The following is a 23,576-nucleotide window of genomic DNA, read 5'->3' as shown; positions in this document are numbered from 1 at the left end:
ATATTAATACACCTTCATTATTTAAAATACAAGGTCCCATACCACCAGAAAGTACCCATCACCAAAAATAGAGAAATAGAAAAATATTCAAAAGTCAAGTCAACTCATCTTTATAGAGCAAGCGACCAGACGACGCTCCGCCCCCTAGGTCCGACTACGGTGAAGAGCCTCCCGACACCTATGGAAAGAAAAAACACTTTCAATTAAAACAATATTAATGCACTTTCATTATTCAAAATACAAGGTCCCATACCACCAGAAAGTATTCATCACCAAAAATAGAAAAATATTTAAAAGTCAAGTAAACTCATCTTTATAGAGCAAGCGACCAGACGATGCTTCGCCCCCTAGGTCTGACTGCGGTGAAGAGCCTCTCGACACCTCTGGAAACAAAAAACACTTTCAATTAAAACAATATTAATCCACTTTCATTCAAGTCCCATGCCACCAGAAAGTATCCATCATCAAAAATAGAAAAATATTCAAAAGTCAAGTCAACTCATCTTTATAGAGCAAGCGACCAGACAACGTCCCCCTAGGTACGACGGTTTTGGTGGTCACCTCAGAAGAGTGCTGAAAGGAGAGAGCGAGTCCCAATTAATAAAAATTCATTGCCCCTTTCATGATAATTCATGCCCCCAAATCAACAAAACTCACCAAATAAATGAACACGGAACACGAAACAATCTGCCCCCTAGGTTCGACTGCGGTGAAGAGCCTCTCGACACCTTTTATTATTATTAAGTGTTCTGTCTTACGGCAGGTCCATTGCTCTGCACAAAGAGAGCTCTCCAGTTGTCCCTATTCTCGGCTTCTCGCTTTAATTCCTGGAACGTCATCTTCTTTCCTTGTTTAAGGTCGTCGGTTAGCTGTATCAGTCTTCTTCCCAGTCCTCTCTTTCCTTCAACCTGGCCTTCGATGATATCACTCATTAATCCATTCCTTCTCATAATATGTCCCAGCCAGTTAGCTTTCCTTCGTGTAATCGCCTGCAGAATGCTTCTTTGCTCGTTGACTCTCCTCAATACTTCTTCGTTGGTCACTCGATCCGTCCACCTGATCTTCTCTATTCTTCTCCAACACCACATTTCAAAACTCTCCAGGCATTTCTGTTCCTTCTTCCTGAGTGTCCAAGTCTCTGTTCCATACAGCGCGACACTCCATACGTAACACTTCACTAGTTTCTTCTTCATCTCCAAGCCCAACTTGCTAGTGAGAAGTATCCTCTTCTTGACGAAAGCTGCCTTGGCCATGGCTATCCTTGCTTTTACTTCCTTGGTGCATAGGGCGTCCGTCGTGACTATGCTTCCCAAGTACTTGAAATGCTCCACATTCTCCATCTGTTGGTTTCCAATTACAACGTTCAATGGTTCTGCTCTCGGTGCTATCGACACCTATGGAAAGAAAAAGCACTTTCAATTAAAACAATATTAATACACTTTCATTATTTAAAATACAACGTCCCATACCACCAGAAAGTACCCATCATCAAAAATAAAGAAATATTCAAAAGTCATGTAAACTCATCTTTATAGAGGAAGTGACCAGACAACGTCCCCCTAGGTACGGCAGTAGTGGTGGTCACCTTGGAAGGGTGCTGAACAGAGAGAGCGAGTCCTAAATAATAAAAACTTCATTGCGGTTTTTAAGGTAATCTGAAGAAGAGCCTCTCTTATTCACACGAAACGACGTATCTGCGTCACCAAGTTTCGGTGAAGGTTGTGATCAAATTGTCGGAAACCCTGAAAAACTAAATGCAAGTTACAGTTAATAGTTGCATTCTGGTGAGGGCTTTGGTTGATTCGGTGATGAACCTTCAACTTCGTTAAGCCATCTAGTCAGTCAGTCAGTCAGTCAGTCAGTTACTTAGTTAGTTGCATTTTAGTGTTGGTAATTTAAAATACTACTTGCCAAATACAAAAATATGAAGAACATAAGATTACATGCTGCTACTACGTACACGTCAAAGGCCTTTGACGCTTAATAAGAAGGAAAAAGTTGCCCCAAACTCAAGAAAACTTACCATTTAAAGCGACATGACTTAACTCTGCCCCCTTGGTACGGCGGTGATGGTGATACTGGCGGTCACCTTGGAAGAATGCTGAAAGGAGAGAGCAAGTCCCAATTAATAAAAACTTCACTGCAGTTTTTATGATAATCTGAAGACCTGCAATAAGATACATCAAAACAATGAGACACATCAAAACAATGAGACACAACAAAACAATAACACACAACAAAACAATGAGACAGAACAAAACATAAGTCACAACAAAACAATAACACAGAACAAATCACACAAAATAACACAAATCATAAGAATACAGGAAAATGAAACACTCAGCCCCCCAGGTACGACAGTGGTCGAAAACCTGTCAATACCTCTGAAAAGAAATGAGTTTCAATTAAAACAATGTTAATGCAGTTTCATAATTTAAAGTTCCATCCATACAAACAACAAAGACGTAAATAAAAGATACAAGGTCTCTCACTACCAGCAAGTATGCATCAACAGAAATCAAGAAACATCCAAAGCTCAAGTAAACTCACCTTTACAGAGGAGACGACCAGACACCGTCCCCCTACGTACAGCGGTTTTGGTGGTCAGGTTGGAAGAATCCTGAAAGGAGAAAGCGAGTCCCAATTAATAAAAACTTCATTGCAGTTCTTAAGGTAATCTGAAGTAGAGCCTCTCTTAATAAGAGGAAATGACGTATCTGCGACTTCAAGTGACGGTGAAGGCTGTGATCAAATTGTCGGAAACTATGAAAAACTAAATGCAAGATACAGTTAACAGTTGCATTCTGCTGAGGGCTTTGGTTGATTAGGTGATGAACCTTCAAGTTCGTTATGCCATCTAGTCAGTCAGTCAGTCAGTCAGTTAGTTACATTAGTTAGTTAGTTAGTTAGTTAGTTAGTTAGTTGCATTTTAGTGTTCATAATTTAAAATACTCCCTGCCAAATACAAAAATATAAATAACATAACATTACATGCTGCTACTACGTACACGTCAAAGGCCTTTGACGCTCAATAAGAAAGAAAAACGTGCCCCAAACTCAAGAAAACTTACCATTTAAAGCGACATGACTTAACTCTGCCCCCTTGGTACGGCGGTGATGGTGGTACTGGCGGTCACCTTGGAAGAATGCTGAAAGGAGAAAGCGAGTCCCAATTAACAAAAACTTTACTGCAGTTTTCATGATAATCTGAAGACCTACAATAAGATACATCGAAACAATGAGACACAACAAAACAATAACACAGAACAAATCACACAAAATAACACAAATCATAAGAATACAGGAAAATGAAACACTCAGCCCCCCAGGTACGACAGTGGTCGAAAGCCTGTCGACACCTCTGAAAAGAAATGAGTTCCAATTAAAACAATGTTAATGCAGTTTCATAATTTAAAGTTCCATTCATACAAACAACAAAGACGTAAATAAAAGATACAAGGTCTCTCACTACCAGCAAGTATGCATCAACAGAAATCAAGAAACATCCAAAGCTCAAGTAAACTCACCTTTACAGAGGAGACGACCAGACACCGTCCCCCTACGTACAGCGGTTTTGGTGGTCAGGTTGGAAGAATCCTGAAAGGAGAAAGCGAGTCCCAATTAATAAAAACTTCATTGCAGTTCTTAAGGTAATCTGAAGTAGAGCCTCTCTTAATAAGAGGAAATCACGTATCTGCGACTCCAAGTGACGGTGAAGGCTGTGATCAAATTGTCGGAAACTCTGAAAAACTAAATGCCAGATACAGTTAACAGTTGCATTCTGCTGAGGGCTTTGGTTGATTAGGTGATGAACCTTCAGGTTCGTTAAGCCATCTAGTCAGTCAGTCAGTCAGTTAGTTAGTTAGTTAGTTAGTTAGTTAGTTAGTTAGTTAGTTGCATTTTAGTGTTGATAATAATTTAAAATACTACCTGCCAAATACAAAAATATAAAGAACATAAGATTACATGCTGCTACTACGTACACATCAAAGGCCTTTGACGCTTAATAAGAAGGAAAAACGTGCCCCAAACTCAAGAAAACTCACCATTTAAAGCGACATGACTTAACTCTGCACCCTTGGTACGGCGGTGATGGTGGTACTGGCGGTCACCTTGGAAGAATGCTGAAAGGAGAAAGCGAGTCCCAATTAACAAAAACTTTACTGCAGTTTTCATGATAATCTGAAGACCTACAATAAGATACATCGAAACAATGAGACACATCAAAACAATGAGACACAACAAAACAATGAAACAGCAACACAATAACACAGAACAAATCACACAAAATAACACAAAACATAAGAATACAGGAAAATGAAACACTCAGCCCCCCAGGTACGACAGTGGTGGAAAGCCTGTCGATACCTCTGAAAACAAATGAGTTCCAATTAAAACAATGTTAATGCAGTTTCATAATTTAAAGTTCCATTCATACAAACAACAAAGACGTAAATAAAAGATACAAGGTCTCTCACTACCAGCAAGTATGCATCAACAGAAATCAAGAAACATCCAAAGCTCAAGTAAACTCACCTTTACAGAGGAGACGACCAGACACCGTCCCCCTACGTACAGCGGTTTTGGTGGTCAGGTTGGAAGAATCCTGAAAGGAGAAAGCGAGTCCCAATTAATAAAAACTTCATTGCAGTTCTTAAGGTAATCTGAAGTAGAGCCTCTCTTAATAAGAGGAAATGACGTATCTGCTACTCCAAGTTTCGGTGAAGGCTGTGATCAAATTGTCGGAAACTCTGAAAAACTAAATGCAAGTTACAGTTAACAGTTGCATTCTGCTGAGGGCTTTGGTTGATTAGGTGATGAACCTTCAAGTTCGTTATGCCATCTAGTCAGTCAGTCAGTCAGTCAGTTAGTTACATTAGTTAGTTAGTTAGTTAGTTGCATTTTAGTGTTGATAATAATTTAAAATACTACCTGCCAAATACAAAAATATAAAGAACATAAGATTACATGCTGCTACTACGTACACATCAAAGGCCTTTGACGCTCAATAAGAAAGAAAAACGTGCCCCAAACTCAAGAAAACTTACCATTTAAAGCGACATGACTTAACTCTGCCCCCTTGGTACGGCAGTGATGGTGGTACTGGCGGTCACCTTGGAAGAATGCTGAAAGGAGAGAGCGAGTCCCAATTAACAAAAACTTCACTGCAGTTTTCATGATAATCTGAAGACCTACAATGAGACACAACAAAACAATGAGACACAACAAAACAATAACACAGAACAAATCACACAAAATAACACAAATCATAAGAATACAGGAAAATGAAACACTCAGCCCCCCAGGTACGACAGTGGTCGAAAGCCTGTCGACACCTCTGAAAACAAATGAGTTCCAATTAAAACAATGTTAATGCAGTTTCATAATTTAAAGTTCCATTCATACAAACAACAAAGATGTAAATAAAAGATACAAGGTCTCTCACTACCAGCAAGTATGCATCAACAGAAATCAAGAAACATCCAAAGCTCAAGTAAACTCACCTTTACAGAGGAGACGACCAGACACCGTCCCCCTACGTACAGCGGTTTTGGTGGTCAGGTTGGAAGAATCCTGAAAGGAGAAAGCGAGTCCCAATTAATAAAAACTTCATTGCAGTTCTTAAGGTAATCTGAAGTAGAGCCTCTCTTAATAAGAGGAAATGACGTATCTGCGACTTCAAGTGACGGTGAAGGCTGTGATCAAATTGTCGGAAACTCTGAAAAACTAAATGCCAGATACAGTTAACAGTTGCATTCTGCTGAGGGCTTTGGTTGATTAGGTGATGAACCTTCAGGTTCGTTAAGCCATCTAGTCAGTCAGTCAATCAGTCAGTTAGTTAGTTAGTTACTTAGTTAGTTAGTTAGTTAGTTAGTTAGTTAGTTAGTTGTATTTTAGTGTTGATAATAATTTAAAATACTACCTGCCAAATACAAAAATATAAAGAACATAACATTACATGCTGCTACTACGTACACGTCAAAGGCCTTTGACGCTCAATAAGAAGGAAAAAGTTGCCCCAAACTCAAGAAAACTTACCATTTAAAGCGACATGAGTTAACTCTGTTCCCTTGGTACGGCAGTGATGGTGGTACTGGTGGTCACCTTGGAAGAATCCTGAAAGGAGAAAGCGAGTCCCAATTAATAAAAACTTCATTGCAGTTTTCGAGATAATTTGAAGTTGATTCTCACCTGTTAAGTAAGGTAAGATGATTTATCTCCGACCCCAAGTCCTCTTGGTACAGCGATTTCGGTGGAAGTGGTAGTCACCTTGGAAGAATGCTGAAAGGAGAAAGCGTGTCCCAATTAATAAAATCTTCATTGCAGTTTTCGAGATAATTTGAAGTTGATTCTCACCTGTTAAGTAAGGTAAGATGATTTATCTCCGACCCCAAGTCCTCTTGGTACAGCGATTTCAGTGGAAGTGGTGGTCACCTTGAAAGAATGCTGAAAGGAGAAAGCGAGTCCCAATTAATAAAATCTTCATTGCAGTTTTCAAGATAATTTGAAGTTGATTCTCACCTATTAAGTAAGTTAAGATGATTTATCTCCGACCCCAAGTCCTCTTGGTACAGCGATTTCGGTGGAAGTGGTAGTCACCTTGGAAGAATGCTGAAAGGAGAAAGCGTGTCCCAATTAATAAAATCTTCATTGCAGTTTTCGAGATAATTTGAAGTTGATTCTCACCTGTTAAGTAAGGTAAGATGATTTATCTCCGACCCCAAGTCCTCTTGGTACAGCGATTTCGGTGGAAGTGGTGGTCACCTTGGAAGAATGCTGAAAGGAGAAAGCGAGTCCAAATTAATAAAAACTTCATTGCAGTTTTCGAGATAATTTGAAGTTGACTCTCACCTATTAAGTAAGTTAAGATGATTTATCTCCGACCCCAAAGTCCTCTTGGTACAGCGATTTCGGTGGTAGTGGAGGTCACCTTGGAAGAATGCTGAAAATAGAGAGCGAGTCCCAATTTATAAAAACTTCATTGCAGTTTTCGAGATAATTTGAAGTTGACTCTCACTGTAACCGTCCACTGCTCGTGGCCTCGTAACAGCTGCCTTATCAGGGTGTAGGATTGTTAGGGGCTTGCTAGCTAGTCGGGATGTAGCTCTTGTCTCAGGTCGTGTCAACGGCCCGATCACACCAGCCAATAATGATTCGGATAGAAGTTGGAAGTCACTACTATTTATTTGTATACAATATACAGTTTCCAGTACGTCCTAGAACCTTCGCTATCGCGACTTAAAGCAAGAGTGAGTCTCTACCCTAATTTTCTTCGGCGTCTGGGTCCCGGGCTTGGTGCGAAGCACCCCCACGCCCCCGTGACAGAGAGAGACCTCTCACGGACCGCACACCACGATCCCACACACTTGTTCCTAAAAACACTTCTTTGTCTGTCGTAGACGGAGTCGAAATCGGATGTTAAACAGATGGCCTAAACATTACTTCTAGCTCTTAGGGCTGAAGTCCCTCCTTGTTCTCTGTAGGTGGTGCTAAAATCTTACAGAAAGGTTTTTGAAATACTGGAAACACACACAAAAAAACTAACAAACCAAACTACTTCCAGATGAGGGATTACATCACCTATTAAGTAAGATAAGATGATTTATCTCCGACCCCAAGTCCTCTTGGTACAGCGATTTCGGTGGAAGTGGTGGTCACCTTGGAATAATGCTGAAAGGAGAAAGCGATTCCCAATTAATAAAAAATTCACTGCAGTTTTAGAGATAATTTGAAGTTGACTCTCACCCAATAAGTAAGTTAACATGATTTATCTCTGACCCAAGGTCCTCTTGGTACAGCGATTTCGATGATAGTGGTGGTCACCTTGGTAGAATGCTGAAAGTAGAGAGCGAGTCCCAATTAATAAAAACTTCATTGCAGTTTTAAGGTATTTTGAAGTAGAGCCTTTCTTATTAAGATGAAAGAATGTATCTGCGACCCCAAGTTTTGGTGATGGCTGTGGTCAAGCTTTTGGAAACCCTGAAAAACTGATATGCAATTCAAAGTTAATAGCTGCATTCTAGTTTTGATACTTCAAAATACTACCTGCCAAATACAAAGAAAACTGAACAAGGATGTAAGGTTACGTGCTGCTAGCACGTACGCATCAAGGGCTTTTGACACTCAATAGGAAGGAAAAAGTTTGCCCTGAACTCAAGAAAACTCACCATTTAATGCTAAATAACTTAACTCTGTCCTCTTGGTATGACAGTTGTGCTGGAAATTTTGAAAAAATATACGATTTTCAATTAGCGACATCATATTAGTTTTCGTAATAATTAAAATACAACGCGCCAAGTAAGGAATAACTAAATCAATATGTAAAGCATTAAAAATGATGCAAAATTTTACAATATTCATCAGGAAATATTAAGAGCTCTGATAAGTTACATCATTTACTTGACAAGTACTACGAATGATCCTTCAAGAACGTATGTTTATCTGTTCTTAGAATCTAGAAAGACAATTCAAAGTTGCATTTCATATTTTTATTGTTATTTTGGTTTACATTAACACGCCATCTGAACAATAGCACAAAATTTCATTTGCGTACTAAATTTTTTTACTAAATCACGAAATATTTGTGTAACGCATATTTTCAAATCAATAAATTTTACCCTCGGTGTAACATTTTTAATGAAAACCCAATTCTTCAAGCAAGTTTCTTATGGGACCAATATATAGTTAGTGTCCGTGTAATGCAATAACCTGCTTCACATAAATTTTCAAAGTACTTTAGATAAAAAGTTAATACTCAAATCTCCATCTCCATTTAAATTATGCAGCTCCTCATGAGTCAAATTTTATCTCTCTAACGTCAAAATATACAGATCACTATCTTCTTTTCGGTATAATATTACAACGTACATATTTACGAATGCAATCGAAACCAATGATGAACTTAATTCTGACATAAACGATTCGTGAAAGGAATTTCGTCGCAAAGATTTTCGCGTCATGACATCTAAATGCTACGTACAGCACAATCAGCTCGGAGCCATCAGAGACCACTTCCTCCCCAATAACGACTTTGTTCGAGTGCTGTATGGAGGTGCTATCGGTCCATAAGCCTCCGGTTTTTCACACGCAGAAACTTAACACGCGTCCTGCACCATTACGTAATAGGCGATACATCACTTCTCACGCCTTGATTCTTCGAAATCACTTCAAGTAGTGATTGAATGCAACAAAACAACACAGGACGTATTTTTCACTAACATGTACGTAATTTGCAGAATCCCGGTTTCGAAAACGTATTTGTTTTTTAATGTAAATGAAATAAACCTTTTGAACTAGAGCCATTACTCAGAGCAGAGAAAACGTCTTCACTTACATGCTAACATTTTACCATCAATCATCCCAGCTGACGTTTCGAAAGAGAACATGTCATTTCTTTCAACTTGTTTCAAAGATTCATACGTCCAATTAATATCGCACACAACCCTACACACGATACAAGATCGGCTTATCCCATTAGAACATTTGAAGCTGGCAACTGAAAACGTAAGCATCGCTTTCCTCGGAAATGTTCGTATCTACCTAAACGTCCAATCTTTGGTACTACTAAGAATTGAAAAACACACACACACATCTTTACTGCCGCGAAAATTTCAAATCTCATGTAAAACAAAGGGCGCTGAGAAAAATCACGAAATACTTTTCCCACAATAGACGATCCAGTGTTCGAACCTCATCAAGCAGACGATGTACCACATACAAAACCAAGTCTCGGTTACACCCAACGAGAAGTGATCAGTTTCCAGGAAGGAATCAATTTTGGCCCCGTAACAAAACAAACAGACAAACAAACTGACAAAATGTCATCAATTTTTAGATAAACCTTTCCTACAAAATGATGGTTAAACTTCACATGAATCTCTTAAGCAACGACGTAATATTACGACTTCACACATTCTCTGCGCTATAAATCGTATGTGAACTGTATACAGTTCTTGACAGTTCATTATTTACTACGTATCAACACGCAAATCAACGCAGATGGAAGGCGTCAGAAGGAACACGGGTCATCTCTAATGTGGCAATTGTACCTATGCCTCTCTCTTCCACAAGGGGACCAATAAACTTGATGTACAGTTTCTTTTACGAAACTCCTTGATCCTTTCACAATATATTATACTAGCCTAATGGCAAAAAATCTTAAATGCATTCTTCCCGTAGTTCAATGTCATGATTATAATAAATACTGACGGGACGGAAGCATAATCACGACGGACGCCCTATGCACCAAGGAAGTAGCCATAGCAAAGGCAGCTTTCGTCAAGAAGAGGATACTTCTCACTAGCAAGTTGGGCTTGGAGATGAAGAAGGAACTAGTGAAGTGTTACGTATGGAGCAGAGACTTGTACACTCAGGAAGAAGGAACAGAAATACCTGGAGAGTTTCGAAATGTGGTGTTGGAGAAGAATAGAGAAGATCAGGTGGGCGGATCGAGTGACCAACGAAGAAGTATTGAGGAGAGTCAACGAGCAAAGAAACATTCTGCAGGCGATTACACGAAGGAAAGCTAACTGGCTGGGACATATTATGAGAAGGAATGGATTAATGAGTGATATCACCGAAGGCCAGGTTGAAGGAAAGAGAGGACTAGGAAGAAGATTGATACAGCTAACCGACGACCTTAAACAAGGAAAGAAGATGACGTTCCAGGAATTAAGACGAGAAGCCGAGAATAGGGAAAACTGGAGAGCTCTTTTTGGGCAGAGCAATGGACCTGTCGTCAGACAGAACACTGAATAATGAATAATACTAATAACTGACGGGACGCAGCAAAAACTAGGAAAATAATTTCGTGTCTTCAGACCAGATCTTTACTAAATGTTGTGTGTATTTGTAATTTGCGCATCATTCGACCCCCAATGACCCTTGACCTCCGGTCAGCCAGCACTCTACATTTCTGTGCATAATTTACATACGAAGTTTGAAGCCGGTTCGCAGAGCAGGGATGCTGCATGGCCGGTATCCGGCTCGTCAATCTCAACTGATAGCATGATCTCCGTAACCCCCTGTGGCCAGACAGCGTGTTTACATTCCCAAGAGCTGTTTGAATGGGAGATTGCCTCAGCTTATTAAAACAAATCCTCTTGCTGAAGGGATCTGTATTTATACAGATCTTGTGATGCCCTTCAATCGTGATTCTATGTTCGTGACCAATCGCCAAGATTCCAGAGTCATTAGAAATTTTCAATTTAAATTGGAATACCCTGATGCTCCCAACCCCAGTTAACTTAAAATTCATAATTTTACAATCTGTAAAAATAAACGTCTGATAAATTCCAAACTCACATAATTACCATAAAAAAAAATTTTAAATAAAAATTAGTAAGCAAATATTTGACCACCTTGTCTATGAATGAACACAATTGTTCGTAAACCGAAAGTTCACTTGCGTATAAACAACATTTTACGTAATTTCATACCGTCCAAATTATTATTATTATTTATTTTGATTGCAAATGGGTTTTTACCCGGTGGCAGTGGTCCTACCATAAGACACAACAAACCAACACACCACACTCAAAATAAAACAACTCATAAGATTACAGATTATAAATGTATTTACGTGAAAGTAAAACATATCTTGCACATACGACAAAAGCCATATTTTTCTCCGAAACTTAGGCAACCATCAAGAAGTCATCCTACAAAATCACGATCCAGATTTTGACCGCTCTATAAAACTCAAATTGTCATTGCATTTCAAATCACGAATTATACTTAATGGGACTTTAAGAGAAAAACCAACATTCATAAAAGTTACGAAAAATAACACGCAAAATGAAGGAGACCCATTAGATACCCAATACGACAAACTCGAATCCAATGATTTGTTATTGGGCTATGTGCCGTGTTATCTAGCTAAATGTCCATTAGATCATAAGACACGACTAGTAGCCCGAGCAGAATTAAATTCAACTCAGTCGTAGTTAAAACTTCATAAAATATACGTCGTAGTCTTTAAATCAGCCTTTACTATTAATGTGATTGTGTACCGTAAGTAATGGTAAAACATGAAAATCGTCGACAACTAAAGCAGATAAATTCATTAACGCAGAAATTTTTAAAAATAATAATTCAGCAAAGTAAAGCTTAATAAACGTTTATGAAGACGACGGCGGAGAGTATTGCGCACCATGCACTTTGTTCGATCATCAAACATGGTGGCTAATCGCATAAAGGCATCCATATTGCTACCAAGTATTAAAAAAAAATTAAATCTACAACAGTAGCTCAAGCACATATACGAACTAACGAAAAATTTTCCAAACTGAAATGCAACCTGTTTGAAAGTAAGCCTAAAACAGACAAACAGCTTGAAGGCTCTGACCTAAACAGCAACTAACCACAGTAGTAACCAATATGCTATAATGAAAGGGCACACCAGATGCCTGACGTACCTTAGGAATCCGGAAGTCCGTACTGAACGACAGGAAAACGACGAATGCTTTCACAAATGTCACCTCCTCCAAACAAAACCCTGATCTGGCAACTTGCCAAGTTTCGAGGTGCATTATGGGAAAGGCAAAGATAATAATTAAGCAACGTGAGCCAAGTCACAGATACTTTTTGTCAGAGAACTACCAACGCTAATGGATCACAGATAAAGTTAAGATTTCACGTAAGTAGCGTATTAGCAGACAAGGTCTGGATAACATCTTACTTTCGAAAGTCACGATGTCGCAAGTCTAAGCTACATCGTGTCTTAAGTGAGCCATCGAGAACAACTACATACGCGACTTAAGGTAGGCCTCGGTGGATAACTGCACACATGACACATGACGCAAACACAGACATCCAACAAGGAATGTTACGAAATGTTACACGCGGCCTTGGACTTTGCAGGTGGCAGGGGAGTCTTGTAATGACTGTAATAAAATTTCGGGACAAAGTGCCTGCAGAATAATCCTTGCTCAGATGTTAACAATGTAACACCTAACCAAAAAAACTGGCCACTTTTAATAAAACGTAAGGCCTCGTTAACTTAGATGGATGTCTTCTCAACTGTAGCGCCTTATAATCTGGTAAAAGTTTGCCGACGTATCATAAATCCCTGCTGCCTCCATCATCAGAGCGATGAGATGATGGAGGCAGCCATACGCGTTTCGACCTCAGGAGGTTATCATCAGTGGCATCAGGGAAATTAATACATTTAGTTGTTGGTTTCTTTACTCTATATTCTAATACACTGCACGGTATTCAAAGTTTTAAGTTTTAAGATTCAAATCCTACTTAGTTCATTACATTCTTCACAACAGCCTGCAAATGGGCTCTGTTCAAACGTAGATTATGAAAGTAGCCTACATCCTTACAAAGTCATCTTAATGCGATCCTCCCATTTGCAAATATGTCTCGCTAATAACCTCGTCCTTTTGGAGTTTCCGACTAAAAATTTATACGCATTTCATGTTTAACTCGCTTACTTGAACAATCTTTTTAACTCACCTTGTGGTTTCACAAACCTATCACCACTGACATGATTTAATAATTAAACAGCGATTATTTCCTTAAACAGCGTTAACCAGTTCATCTTTGTAATGGTGAAGTGTTGTGTTTTCTTTGCGGTACGGACTGAATACCTAAGTATCATTTGCCTCGTAATTCTCAGGCTTGACTCGACATCCTGTTTTTAATGACATAATTCGGTTCCATTTAACGTTATAAATGAGAATTTCGTGATTATATCATCTCATTTTGGCAAATTTTTAATTCTGCCCTCCTATCGACGACGTCACAGATAATATTACAACACATCAGGTCACATTGATAAACGCGTATAATATATATGCACATTAGCATTTATTACTGTACATCTAACATATTTACGATGCACATTTGACCTGAATTTGTCACCAGGAGAACAAATTACAGCAAAAGAAAAAGTGCATGTGGGGGGGGGGGGTTTTACAAGGAAGGTCGTGACAGGAGTGATACATATATGGCACAATCCTCCTTTTATTAGTACCAACGCAGACTGATAAATGGTTACGCCCTTTTTTCGACACACAAGCATTGTCCCACGGGAATTTTATGAAAAGAAGTTGTCATATAAGCTGAAAGACCCGGGGCTAGGTCGTGCGCTGTGCATGCGTGTGACGTCTCCCGCCTTTTACGCTCTCCGCAGATTCATCAAAGGTCATCACAGTCATCGGTAAACAGTAACTTACTTCTGTGGGACAAACACTTGACCACACAGTGAGGATGGCTTCACAGGCTGCTCGCAGTGGCCTGTTAACAAAATTTTTCAAACTGATGTAATTTTTTTGACGTAAATACGTCTATATTTTAGGGTCAGTGTCATTCACCAAAAAGTGTGACGAAAAAGTGAAAGGAAAATGTGTAAGATGGTTACCTAGGAAACGTCATCTGCTTACTCGGCATTGTTGTTACCTATAAAACATTACATTACATTACATTACTTTACATTACATTCAGCTACCACAGATCCATCTTAAGCGTAACTAATTCAAGTTAAATAAGCAATGTCTTAATCAAACTTATCTCAATTGTAAAACATTTATAAAGGAAATATTTAGAATAAAGCCAATATATAAACTTCCTTTCCGTATAGATGTATTTACGTCTAATTCTCCGGAACCCTGGTTCCACTGTCAACATTTTGGTAAGAACCTGAGTACCACACACAAATCTGAAGATGGCTGTCTTCTGGGATGTTGTACCTTGCAATCATTGGAGCTTACTGCCTGCGTCTTCATGTGATGGCAGAGAGCGCCTCTCAAATGTCAGCAAGATCTACTTTGAGTGTGAAAGATGTGTATCATATATATCATTTGGATTACTTCATATGAAATTTAATAACATAAAAACAAAGATAAAATATAAAACAGTGCTCATATCACAAACATGTCATCAAAGTACTGTACACACATATAATTTATTTCAATATACTGACAGTGAATGAACCTCAAAATAAAAATAGACTTCCACTTACACATTTATCTGGATGGATTACATATGTTTTTGCTCAAACACCCTGTATACATGACACAGCACGTTGTAAAAGAATACAAGTGTTAGGTCTGCACATTTTGGTAGAAAATGTTAAAACTGAAATTAATTTTGGTTCTCTGAAGACGTGTAACACGGCTATGGTGGCAGTAATTTAAAGTACAATTTGAAATAAAATATTTAGCATATGGAGAAATCCTAAAAGTCTCACTTAACCAGCGTTCTAATTACCTTCGACGTAGTATCAAACCGTTCCATCAGAACTCCACTTTAACACTTCTGAAGACTTCATATCAACCTAAGAACTTAATTAAATGCACAAACTGTCAGAATAAAAATCAGAAACCGGATAATTGCTTTTAACGCCGCTGGTCGACCAGTCAACATGGCAAACAAAATGCCATAAAATTATTCGTATTATTCTCACCACCATAAAAACCTGCCAAATTTTTACAAAAAACACCAAATGACTAAAGCTTTACACGAATTCCAATTACCATCGTCCACACAAACAAGCCGAGACGTAATATCAAAATGGCCGACTGAAGCCCCAACTTACGTAAAGACTGGTTACATACGCACTGTACCGGAGTAGGAGATATACAATCGGGGAAAAAAAACTCGACTTGTACGAAGGAAACGCAGAGCATGCTGGGAAAGACAAAGACGAAAAACTCATCAAACGCGTGTCGGCAGAGATAACTAAGGGGGTCGAACAAATTATACGCCCAGTAACAAAACACTAAAAGCGAAAATACTACAAGCAGCGAAAACTCAATAATTTAATCGACTGAAACCAAATCGCGGGACGGAGGGTCAGCCACGGCCTGTAGAGAATAAAACAAAGCTGAGAAATCATAAAATAAATGGTAGCGTCCTCTATGCGGGATCATAGGGACCCACCACAAGCGCCATCCCGCAAAGAGGGCGCAAGAGGTTATTATCTGCTTTAAGAGATTTGTTTTAATTTCCTAAGACCACTCGGCCGCTGGGGTTGAGCCCCCCTTTCGGAATTATTCCATGTCAATTACCGCGCGTTCGCTGCTGGTACTATTTTCTAATTTTGAGTGGTCTTCTTATTATACCTATTCTTATTATGCTCTTGCTATATCCTGTAGACAAGATCTGTTGCCAAGTGGGTTAGTCGAAAGATTTGGACAACTTCCCTCGCCTACAAGGTCCTGTTTTCCGTAGCGTGCAAGCGCAAAGCCAACGAGTTGGACTCGTCCGACTCCGGCGGTTCGTTGGAACCTGCCACCAGGCGCCAGGGCCATTGTCCGGAGCCGGGTCCGCGCCCTCTGCTCGCGCAGGAAACGGCTTGGGCCTCCACCTCCCTTCGTGGGGAGTTTTTTTGAGGGTGCCAATAGTTGGCCCCGGGGGGGAGAAGTGCGCGGGGTGAGGGTAGGTGCGCGCGGGGGGAGGGTAGCTGCGCGCGGGGGGGAGGGTAGCTGCGCGCGCGGGGGGAGGGTAGCTGCGCGGGGGGGAGGGTAGCTGCGCGGGGGGGAGGGTAGCTGCGCGCGGGGGGGAGGGTAGCTGCGCGCGGGGGGGGGGAGGGTAGCTGCGCGCGGGGGGGAGGGTAGCTGCGCGCGGGGGGAGGGAGGGTAGCTGCGCGCGGGGGGAGGGAGGGTAGCTGCGCGCGGGGGGAGGGAGGGTAGCTGCGCGCGGGGGGGTAGCTGCGCGCGGGGGGGAGGGTAGCTGCGCGCGGGGGGAGGGTAGTTGCGCGCGGGGGAAGGGTAGCTGCGCGCGCGGGGAGGGTAGCTGCGCGCGGGAAGGGTAGCTGCGCGATCCTGTAGTTGGCACCTGTGGTGGGCATCAGAACGTGGAGAATCTAGTACGAGGGTGGAATCTGTACGTGGGGAATCATTATGGGGAAATCCTGTATGGGGTGGAATCTACATGTGGGGAATCCTTACGGTAGGGATCATGTAGAGGGAATTCTTAAGGGGAATCCAGTATGGGGGGAAACTTCGAATGACGTCGCGAAATTTAAATGCCGCTATTCGCAAAACCCACCGACTGATATTGTTGTGACTATGACATGACGGTGACCTCCAACTGACATAAATCGGCAGAAAAATTACAATGAAAAAATGACTTTAGAAATACCTTGAAAATTTTAAAGGGCTGTATTCGGAAAAACTTGGTACTTATTTTGACGTTACTATGACATGACGATAACCTTTCCGTGACCTCAAACTAACATGAGTATTGTCACTCAGATTCCTACAGATCGGTAGAAATAAGCGTTTGAAAAAATGACCTTCTAATGAGCATGAGATATTTAAATGTCTCTATTCGGAACACCCACATATTGGTATTGTTGTGACTATGGCATAACGGTGACCTGTGCGTGACCTCCAACTGATATAAATTTTGTCACTCAGATTCCTGCAGATCGGCAGAAAAATGCGTTTGAAAAAATTACTTTCGAAATAACTTCAAAAATTTGAAGGTCTCTACTCCGAAAACAGTAATCACGGCAGCCAAATCAACTCACAGCACCTTAAAGTAATCACCTTACATTAATAAAATCCTGAGAAAAAAAAATTACAATGCTTGCAATAATTATAAACACTCAATTCAATTATCCAGAGTGCAATGAGAAGTCCAGAATGGATAAAACAACCCAAAGAACATTCAAAATAAATGTAACCCCTGAAGACAAGAGACTCCTAACCCAATAGCTCTTAAAATATACAAACACACCTAACAGAAAAAATAAGTGAAAAAAATTAATACTACAAATTACAAAAGTTTTAATAAAGATTACTACCACTACAAAAGAGAAACTATGAAAAGCCCACCACATGAAGAAACCAATCCCTCTCAACATTGATGTTAAATAAGTATTTCATGGGACATAAACGCAATTAAAGCATAAAGCACATCAGAGGAAACCCTATTAATTTGGAATCATACCATTCTTCTCAAAACCAAACAGAGCCCAAAAGACAACCCTCCCCTCCAAGAGCATCCACCTTACTTATATTCCAAACTCTCCAAGGTCCCCCTAAGTTCTCAAGAGAATGAAAACATACAATGAATCCCAGACCCTCACACACCAACCAAAAACCTAGTCCTGAAAAGGTCAGGAGTCCAGTGGAAAACTAAAATATTGAAAACACCTAAGACATTAAAACAATAACTCTAAGACCTCTTCGGGTTACCAACAATGCATCAAGAACCAAAGCAATCACAGCTGGTTAACAAACCACATGAGTTTGGAAATTGCTATACTCTCCCAATAACTCTGAAACTAGCTTCAAACCTGCAGACATAAAAACAAAAAAATTTGGAACAAATATCAAGAGACTAGATACCCCTCTGAGGGCTCAAGAAATCTTTAACCCTACTGCCTTGAAAAGGCTCGAGAGTCTCCAAAGCACAATATAAAAAAAGTTACCAGCACCACATAATATACCCAAAATCCCACTAATAACCCAATAGCTCTTTAATAACCAAATACACTAAACAGAAAAAAATAAGTGAAAGATCTACTATTACAAATTATAAAAGTTTTAATAAAGATTACTACCACTACAAAATATGAAAACCCCACCACATGAAGAAACAGACCCTTCCCAAGGCAATAACCACACTGAAGTTAAGTAAGTATTTCATGGGACATGGAACCAATTAAAGGTTAAGGCACTTCAGAGGAAACCTGATTAGTTTGGAATCATACCATTCCTCTCAAAAACAAATAGAACCCACAAGACAACCCACCCCTCCCAAGGCATCCACCTTACTTGTATTCTAAACTGTATAAGAACCAGGCTTCATGGCATCCAATTACCAGTACTCTCACATTAGGCGATAATTAACATTAATGTCCCGTTAGGGAGTCAACATACATGATGATTGGAGACGTCCGAGTTGAACAGAAGCCAGAGACAGACACACACACACATTACAACTGAATTTACACGAAGGTAGACACATTTTTCACTACCTGCGAAGTTTCATGGCACACGCCTGAAAAGTCAAAGATATAACACTCATCTGCAAGCGTGACGGCAGAGATACTCTGAGACAGAGTCGACTTCTGAAAATATAATCTTAGCTTGGAAGGTGAAGCAGGCAATCCATCTCGCAAATCTGCGTACAATTAGTTGTGTTACTTCGAAATCAACCTGCGAGAACACACGTACCTTAACCTAAGATTCGGTGGCTAATAGCACACCTGACAAGCACTCACTGGCCGGAGTTGGTAAATGTCCTCCTAACCTCACTTTTTTTCTGAATTGTATTCTATGGAGTAGCACTGAATCACAAAATTATTACGTCTTAAATGGTACACCCTGCATATAACTTAGTCAAAGAAAATTTTACTTGGCCAGTGACAAACATCCTCTTTCAGTGTGTTGCATAAATATGTTTTAGACTTCTTAGTAGAAATACAGGTCGTAACAGAGACTACAATGTATCGATAAATAAGTCCCAAGAGATCTAGTTTAGTAAACATTCATTAGTGTACTAGTGTACCAGCCATTTATGACTTCACATATAATATATTGCACATAACCATTTTTTATTGTTTCACCATATACACTCAACTTGTTTACAATATGCACTTAACCTGTTAATCCATTATAATGGCCTAGGATAGAGGATTGCAATATTAATGGTACAGGGATTGAACTCTGGTCATCCAGTCCATAGTCACACACATTTTACTAAACTACCCTGTTCAATAAATATCATATGTAATGATGTTACACTTTTTAATGCAACTTTAGACTATGAAACTTCACTTATCCTTGTCTAATACTTAAAATAATTTGAAAACTTTGCAATCCCAATTAAGAGGTCAAAAAAATAATGGCTATTTCATTCCAAAGTACATACCTTATTCAGTAGTTGCTTCTTCACAGTCGTTCCAACATGACTGGCAGTGGTCAGGAGATTCTAAGCTTGGCTGAAATACCAAATGATGTCAAAGTTTTCCCCAGCTTTCAAGGCACTTGTGGCTTATTATTTTCACACAACCTGTGATCATCTTCTATTGCCAATCAGAGTCATGAAACAACTACAGTTGAGAAAGCATAACTAAATAACCACATCAGTTATTAAGAATTTGTACTCACTCAGAGTAAACTAAAATAAAATTACCATAGAAATGAGGACATTTTTTCCTTAACTTAACACAGAACAATCCAAGTAAAAGAACATAAATATTCAGGGATAAACATATCTTAAATTCACATATGTCTAAATGATTGTGTGTTCTATGCTATTTCATATTTAGAAAATAACTTAAAAATATATTTCAATTTATTTCATTTCATCAAGACAAGATCATTAAATCTGGTATTTGGTAAATAGTACAACAGGAGCCAAGTCTTATAAATTCATTATAAAGTCTCCTAAAAGAACCAAATGATAGACCACAATGTTAGGAGATGTCTCTATGACAACAGGATGGTCAGCACGACTGGCGATGGAATAATGTGCCCTGCAGAATGCAGAATTTTTCAAACAAGAGTTATGAATTTTAGGTGATATAAATTTGTTAGGTAAGAACCTGAGTACCACATACAAATCTGAAGATGGCTGTCTTCTGGGATGTTGTACCGTGCAATCATTGGAGCTTACTGCCTGCGTCTTCATGCGACGGCAGAGAGCGCCTCTCAAATGTCGGCTAGATCTACTTTGAGTGTGAAAGATGTGTATCATATATATCATTTCGATTACTTCATATGAAATTGAATAACATAAAAACAAAGATAAAATATAAAACAGTGCTCATATCACAAACATGTCATCAAAGTACTGTACACACATATAATTTATTTCAATAAACTGACAGTGAATGAACCTCAAAATAAAAATAGACTTCCACTTACACATTTATCTGGATGGATTACATACGTCTTTGCTTTAAACACCCTGTATACATGACACAGCATTTGTAAAAGAATACAAGTGTTAGGTCTGCATATTTTGGTAGAAAATGTTAAAACTGAAATTAATTTTGGTTCTCTGAAGACGTGTGGTGCCTTAAGGGAACAGCAGGTATCTATCTGAAATCCATGTAAAGACAATGGTTTCTGTCTGGATGTTTCTGCAAATCTGCGCAAGTAATGGGGAACGGCACGGGTCTTGACGGATGGCGATGCAATCATTTTACATAATGAGAACTTTTAATTCAAGTCCATGCAAGGGCGATGGCCACAAATCAAGATACAACAGGGAAAATACGTGAGACTGGCACGCAGAGAAGAAAATTTCCATGGCCTAATTCTGGATGTCTTGTTTACAGTAACAGTTTCTGTCAAATACTGACAGAAATCACAAATCTTGTTTTCTGATCGGCGCTGACAATTTTCATCAAACAGGAAGACGAGTGTTAAGAAATTTGTCGGCCACACATGGCGCAGGGTCTGTGGGTTGAGAAATCATCATATTACTATCACAGAGAAAAACTTTCCTCACATGGTACTTTTAAAATAAGTTAAAATTTGACACACACACTCCATGAAGCCTCAGTCAATTAAGAACCATTTCATAGGTGCCACTTCTTATTTCATAAAATTTACAGTTTATTTGAAAAAAAAAATTGCATTATTTACAAAATAATCTTGTCTTGTTTACTTCATATCACAAACCAAGGTACAGCACTGAAACTTTACAATATACAAGAAACAGAACAGAATTTTGCAAGAAATGAGAAAGACGCAGCAGTCGGCTTGACGCCTGCAGTTCTTTAGCATTGAAACCAAAACTTGACTATCAAATTTTACATTTCAAATTACTTTGCATGATTTGCATGACTTCAAAACCTAAGTCTCGCCATCTCTCTGCTAGCGTACAGCTTATTCCTGAGTATACATAAAATTATAGGCTATCGATTTAACTACAAACTGAGTAAGCGAGTCTGGTTCCTCCCACAAGTGAAGTTACACAACACAACCAATTCCAAACTGAATGTTGATTTTTCAACGACTTGAAATAATGGAGTAAAAAGGCTTTAAAAAATTTCTGATACAATTCAATCATCTTAAACTGCAAAAGAAATTAAGTCTTTCAGTGTCTGTCTCCCAAATATACTATAAATACAAAACCTGCTGTCAAAAATTCCTTTCTTAACTTACATGTAGGACATGTCACTAAAATACATTTCTCGAGTTGCCTCAGTCACATAATCAGCTGACTGGTTCATCATCATAACACGTGTTCTCACAACTCCTATTTTTTTAAATTAGTGGCAAGTGTTGACAACCCTTTCAACATTGAATTTGTACGCTCAACACGTGACATCAGCATATATATATATTAAACGATTTCAATATACAAAAAATAAATGTAATCGGTATATAATCCGTTATATACCTGAAGTCACGACTAAAATTAGGGAGATTTCTTTTATAAAGGATTTATATAATTAACACTAACACTTTAATTTGATCATTCTTAGCACTTAGAGTGAAACACGTCTTCCTATGTTAACTGGTCAGGACCACACAGTTCTTCCTTAAAATCCAAGAACTTTATAAGATGATCCCACTGAGCAGGAAGAAGTTGGGTCCACGCACATGCTACAGCACTCCCGTATGAATATCGTCTTCACGTCTTGTACAATTTTGATGCCTTCGAGTCACATATTACGTACAAGTGCTGAAATGTATTCAAATTTTGTGACTGAGACGTGAAGACGTAACTCCGCTGTGGTGGTCGGCCAGCTACTCTTAATTCCTGTAAACCAAACATACCAATTCCAAATAACATCAGTGTAGATATCATAAGGACTTAAAAAGTAAATTCTGCCAAATAAAAAATGTAATTCAAGATGTAAAGTTACGTACTGCTATCATGTATCACCTCAGCGCTCGACATTCCCAAAGTTGAAGAAAACTCACCAATTAAGACGAGGGTTCGGTGGCGGTCGTGTTGTCCGGAATCCTGAAAAACTAAGAAACGTTGTAATGTCCTGCTCCGGAAGGAATTTTGCGCTTTGTGAAGAGAGATGTCCACTCGTCACTTTCTGCATCGCACAGCTTGATGTATCTGCCGTATCCTAAACATATAAAACGCTAACTATTAAAACTACAAAACAATTTTGTTATAATACAATTCACGTGCCTGTCTCGTAATCACATTAACCATCACACATTCTGTCACTGACCTAATGTTTTTTTTTTGGTTTTTTTTCCAGATGACGAAATATTTACAGCCAAGTTTCGTGATAATGCGAAGTATTCAGATCACAATTTGAAGAGCTTTGTTCGACACTTAGTAGACTCCAAATCGTTCATTTTTTAAAGACAGCAAGTCGCTCTCCGTTTCACCACAAATAAATAAGATTAAAAAGATGCAATCCCTAACAACTGCAAAGAGTTTTCACATATTTTCTTCCAAATCCGAATGCTTCCGATAACAAACGCAACATTAAACTTACCACAAATTAAAACCAATGAAAACCGATTTTAACCAAATTTTCACAGAAAAGGAAATCAATCATAATCTGGTACTGCTTAAATTTATATTTCTTTAAAAGTGTATAATTTTGTGCAACTTATTTTATTTCTATAATCAAACACATGACATACGTATGCCAGTATTACTCACCTGCAGGTGTCATAAATCAGGTT

The 23,576-nt window shown here is 39.1% G+C and overlaps 1 protein-coding gene and 2 long non-coding RNA genes across 4 annotated transcripts in view; all 3 read right to left on the bottom strand.

Annotated features, from left to right (window-relative positions):
• Positions 1-1,915: 1,915 nt before the first annotated feature.
• On the bottom strand, positions 1,916-5,130 carry LOC147871251 (uncharacterized). Its single transcript, XR_015532508.1, has 7 exons — positions 5,049-5,130; positions 4,537-4,606; positions 4,047-4,124; positions 3,528-3,597; positions 3,072-3,149; positions 2,551-2,620; positions 1,916-2,101 (listed from the first exon to the last, which is right to left on the bottom strand). It is a non-coding gene; the product is annotated as an uncharacterized LOC147871251 (long non-coding RNA).
• Positions 5,131-13,885: 8,755 nt separating this feature from the next.
• LOC110835314 (uncharacterized) lies at positions 13,886-16,402 on the bottom strand. 2 transcript variants are annotated; one of them, XR_015532622.1, is made up of 4 exons: positions 15,217-16,402; positions 14,697-14,772; positions 14,369-14,406; positions 13,886-14,244 (listed from the first exon to the last, which is right to left on the bottom strand). It is a non-coding gene; the product is annotated as an uncharacterized LOC110835314 (long non-coding RNA). The 2 variants fall into 2 exon arrangements; XR_015532623.1 differs by having other exon boundaries at positions 14,697-14,769.
• Positions 16,403-16,718: 316 nt separating this feature from the next.
• Positions 16,719-23,576, bottom strand: part of Octbeta2R (Octopamine beta2 receptor) — a 105,931-nt gene continuing 99,073 nt past the window's right edge. The window contains exons 4-5 of the transcript XR_015532673.1: positions 22,845-23,002; positions 16,719-22,680 (exon numbers count right to left, since the gene is read on the bottom strand). The gene's annotated coding sequence lies outside the window, so the exon portion shown is untranslated. The remainder of the gene's footprint in view (positions 22,681-22,844; positions 23,003-23,576) is intronic.

This window comes from Zootermopsis nevadensis, unplaced genomic scaffold (assembly GCF_977971745.1).
Source record: "Zootermopsis nevadensis isolate Lab colony 2312 unplaced genomic scaffold, Znev_1.0 Znev_ptg000061l, whole genome shotgun sequence".
Lineage (NCBI taxonomy): Eukaryota > Metazoa > Arthropoda > Insecta > Blattodea > Termopsidae > Zootermopsis > Zootermopsis nevadensis.
The sequence above is the reverse complement of the archived record's forward strand: the minus strand, read 5'-3'. Positions and strand labels throughout refer to the sequence as shown.